At 40.1% G+C, this 5,057-nt stretch overlaps 1 pseudogene; it reads right to left on the reverse strand.

Moving 5' to 3' along the window:
- Nucleotides 1-3,193: 3,193 nt before the first annotated feature.
- LOC102985690 (hsc70-interacting protein-like) lies at nucleotides 3,194-4,345 on the reverse strand (annotated as a pseudogene).
- Between the last annotated feature and the right edge of the window lie 712 nt (nucleotides 4,346-5,057).

The raw sequence follows: 5,057 nt of genomic DNA on the forward strand, positions 1-5,057 counted from the left end.
GGAAGCCCTCCTTGAATGCTTTTTCACCTTTTTACTTTGGATCAACTACTCTGGCTGTCAACGGGCACGAACCCGTGTGTCCTGCATTGGCAGGCGGACTCTCAACCACTGCGCCACCAGGGAAGCCCAAAGTGTTTCCTTTTTGAAAGATATTTTCTCTGGGTATAGAAGTTTAGATTGACATTTTCCCCCAGAACTTAAATATATTGTTACATTGTTTTCTCAATTTCATAGGTTTTGATGAAAAACTTCCTGTAATTTTAATCTTTGTTCCTCTTTACATAATCACTTTTTTCTCTGGGTAATGGTTTCCCCTTTATCACTGTTCTTTTTTAAGCAATTTGATGATGATGTGCTGTGGTTTTCCTTATACTTGTCCTCCTTGGGGATCATCAAGCTTCTTGAGTCTCGGTTTATAGTCTTCTTCACATTTGGAAAAATGTTTGGCCATTACATATTCACATGTCTCTGCCCCCGCCCCCACCCCCTTGTTTTTTGTTTTCTCTCTTCCTGGGATTCCAATCACATGTATGTCATGTTAGACCCTGTTGTTGTCTTCTTCTTGTCTTCTTCCTCTCTATGCTTCATTTTGGAGAATTTATATTGCATTTTCTTTAAGTCCACTATATTTTCTTTTTTTTTTTCCAGTTTCTAATCTGCCATTAATTCTATCCAGCAAAGTTTTTATTTTAGATGTTATAGTTTTTTTTTTTTTTAGCAGAAAAAAACGTCCTTTACTTTTCCTTCTTGTAGCATTATTGGCACAAGAAAAGAACATGTCTGGTTTAGAAATGATGTTAAGTTTCTACAAAAATGAAGATGTACTTTGTATTTGTATTAAAAGTATAAAAAGCACAGGATACATTTTCAGACCAGTTTTACCTTTACCCACTTATGGTAATGTGTGCAATGTTAGAATGTACTTAGGTAATGTGTAAATCAAATGAAAAATCCAGAAGCAGCTGGTTCTGAATTACAGCACACACTGGAAATTTTGAGAAAGGAGAACGCATATTAACAAAAAGAACACCAGCAAGCTCAAACTCAAGTTTATATGCTGAGTATTTTTAAAGGTTTTAAAAAGCATGCTCAATCAACATACAGCTTTTTCTCACTTAACAGATGCATTTCTATCTGCTTGTGTACAGCAAAGGGTGAAAACTTGAATCAACTTACTTATGATTTCAGAAATGTATTCCATGGAATTTATTTCACTGCTCCTACCATTGATTCTTCAAATAAGCAAAGTACAGAGGGTCTCATCCCTTGAAATTGCTTTTAAACTAGCACTTTACATTGAAAGATAATAAGTAGAAACCTAGCAATTCCTGGTACAGTGCCTGGACTTAGCCTCATTTAATAAAAGAATTGGATGTACCACAGAAAATTTATCATTTTCTTTTTTTTTTTTTTTTTTTTTTTTTTTTTTGCGGTACACGGGCCTCTCACTGTTTTGGCCTCTCTCGTTGCGGAGCACAGGCTCTGGACACACAGGTTCAGCGGCCATGGCGCTCTGCGGCATGTGGGATCTTCCCGGACCGGGGCACAAACCCGTGTCCCCTGCATCAGCAGGCGGACTCTCAACCACTGCGCCACCAGGGAAGCCCCTATCATTTTCTTTATCCTTGGAGGAGAGGGAAGGAATAAGGAGAGGTGGGGACATGGCTGCAGTATTTAAGAGCTGAATGGAACAATGCATCTTTCACAATGCTGACAACTCCACAATGAAGAACCACCATGAATCTCATCACTTTTTTTAGTTCATGCTGGATTAGGATTTTAGGTTCCCCTCTTTGTATATCAATTAATTCAAACTTCTCCAAAAATTAATACTACATGATAAACTCTAACTGCAATAGGTATTTCCTAAGTAGGAGACCAAACACCAAAGGGAATCCCTTCTTCCAACATCTATTGGTGTGTTAGGATTTCACCAAAGAGGAACTCTAACACTTAAATATGAAGTCTCTTGGCCAAGTAAGAAACTACAGCTATTATGGGTATTACCCTACATAGCCACTATTTGTATTACATATTAAAGCCATCATTAAATATGCTTGCATAATTATGCTGTGAATGATGATAGCAGTGATGATGCTAGTGAAAAAGGAACATCTTTAGCCCAAGAAGAGTAAGAGGGAAAAAATGTGAAAACAAGTAGAAAGCAGACAAAGAGTTGGGCATTTTCTGATCTGAAAGGAACATTTTAAACATAGAAATACAAAAAGAAAAGTATTCCCTTATTTCCCCTATGTGGAAATATGAAACATTTATTTTAGATATCAGACAAGAACAGAGCTAAATAATCCAGTTTTACTGCAGCAGTATGAAAATCATCCCTTCACCACAGTGTAAGATTTAAATGCATCTGCACAAGGGTACACATTATATAAAATGTAGTTAAGATTACTGCAGCCGTGACGAGTATTTCCAGTCCCTAACCCAGGTCCTACTGCAATACTGGTGGTCCCAGTAGTTTCATGGAAGTAAATCATTAAAAATAATAATAAAACAATTAAAAAGACAAATCAAAATGCCTCAGTGACCGTATATCCAACTCAAACTTTATCTATTTAAATGTTACATTTGCCTCCCACTAATCTTTTTTTTTTTTTTTTTTTTTTGTGGTATGCGGGCCTCCCCGCGCTGCGGCCTCTCCCGTTGCGGAGCACAGGCTCCGGACGCGCAGGCTCAGCGGCCATGGCTCACGGGCCCAGCCGCTCCGCGGCATGTGGGATCCTCCCAGACCGGGGCGCGAACCCGGTTCCCCTGCATCGGCAGGCGGACGCGCAACCACTGCGCCACCAGGGAAGCCCATCCCACTAATCTTTATTTCACTCAGACTTGAACAATAAATCTTCCATAATGAAGTATCTTCCTTGCCTAATTAATTCAAAGGAAAAAAACGGAATGATTAGTAAAGAAAAATGTAGGGATTAACACACCCTTTTAATTTGTTTTAAATATTTTAAATATTTTTAAGGTTTAAAAATTGTTTAAAATTTTTAATTTCTGGTAAGAAAACATTATCTGAATGAATACCCTAATGGCAAACCACTGTAAAATGTTTCAGCTGCATTTGGGGCAGAGGGGTAGGGTTCATCTTCAAAGCACCCCAGCTTTCTTCATGAGAAAGTCAGAGGTACACTGGTTTGTATTGCGACATCCATTAGGTGATCTAAGTTGCTTTTCCTTCAGCAGGGGCTTTATTTGTCAGAAGGGCATTATGCTTGACCTCCAAATTTGGCTGACAATTTACTTATGAGATTCATAACCTTTGGGTTGCTCTGATATTTTGACATACTTGCTGGGTTCTTGCTGGGTTCTGAGCCACATCCTGGAAGGCCACCATAACTTCTGGATCCTGCATGGCTGCAAGAACCTCTGGATCACTAAGAATTTCATTGAGCCCAGGCATTCCTGCCATTCCAGGCATGCCCCTTCCCATTCCAGGCATTCCTCCAGGAAAATTACCAGGCATTCCGCCAGGAAAGCCACCTGGAAAAGAGCCATACTGAGCTCCTGACTGTCATCTGGCTTCTTCCTCCCTCTGGGTGCTCTCATGTTCTTCCTGAGCCTTCTTGACCCTTTCTGTTCTTTCTTTGATCTCTCTCTCTTCACCTTTTCGCTCATACTTTCTCCTATGTTCAGCAATTTTCTGGGCCCTTGGTTGAACTTCTTTCAGCGTTGCACTAGCATCTTCATCATAAGCCAGTTTACAGGCAAGGGCAAGATCACGGGCAGCTTCTTCCCAGTGGCCCCAAAGTCTGTGTGCTTTCCTTTGCTACTTGTATGGCTGAGCAGAATTGGGATCTATTTCAATAGCTCTGTCACAGTCTCGGATGGCAGCATTTGGCGTCTGTAATTTGATGAAGACATTTGCTCTCTTGGCATACAGAATGGCCAAACGAGGATTTAACTTGATGGCATCTGTGAACAAGTCAATGGCTTTCTGTAGTTCACCATCATTTAGGGCATCAATGGCAGCTACTCTTTTATCATTTGCCTGATCCATCATCTCCTCAGTTATCTCTACATTTTCATCTCCCATTTCGTGAGGGGCATCAGTGTCTGGTTCAATCACACCTTCATTGTCAATTTCTAGATCACTTTCTTCACTAGATGGTTCCTCTGTCTTTATGTTTTCCTCTGCCTTCTTACTATCTGTTTTTTCTTCCTTGGTATTTTCTTCCAATTTAGTTTTAGGAGTAGCAGGTGATATTTTACCCCCCATGCTCACCATCCACTCCCTCAGGAAGCCCATTTCCTCGGTGTGCAGAATGCTCGGGTCCTGCTTGCACATTTTCACGAAGGCTCGAAGCTCACTCACTTTGCGGGGGTCCATGGTCCGGAGGTGGTGGGCACAGAGGAGGCTGCGGCCAGATCCCTGGCCCCGGCGCTAGCTTAGTGTGACCGCGTAAGGGGGGGAGGGTGCTGCGAGGCAGAACAGACTAGAACCTCCTATAGTTTTCATTTATTGAAGTTCCTTTTTGTTTTTTTTAACATCTTCTATTTCCCTCCTCTTTGTATTCATTTTCCTCTGAATTCTCAAGCATAATGATCATAGTTGTCTTAAAGTTTCTGCCTACTAATTCCACATCTCTGTAATTTCTAGATTTGTTACTATAGACTGATTTTCCTCCTGGTTATTGGTTATATTTCCTCTTCTTTATACATGTGTAGTGATTTTTTTTTTTTGGATTCTGAACATTGTAAATTTTATGTTATTTGAGTGCTGAATTTTGTTGTAGTCCTTCAAAACATGTTTATTGAGCTTTGTTCTGGTAATCATTTAGGTTATTGGTAGATAAATTTCTTTCAAGGGTTATTTTTTAAAGACTTTATTAAGGCATGTCTAGAGTAGTCTTCACTTGATGACTAGCTAAGACCACACCTGAGTGTTGAGTCTTCCGTGGTCTCTACTGAATGCTTTTTCTATTTAATAAGGACTTTTTACCCTGGCTATTGTGAACTCAAAATATTTCAAGTGATGTGTGAACTCTGGAGTTGTTCTGCTTGCAGCTCCCTGTCAGTTGTTCTCCCCTAAGAAGCTGTTT

The sequence above is a fragment of the Physeter macrocephalus genome, chromosome 2 (genome assembly GCF_002837175.3).
Source record: "Physeter macrocephalus isolate SW-GA chromosome 2, ASM283717v5, whole genome shotgun sequence".
Lineage (NCBI taxonomy): Eukaryota > Metazoa > Chordata > Mammalia > Artiodactyla > Physeteridae > Physeter > Physeter macrocephalus.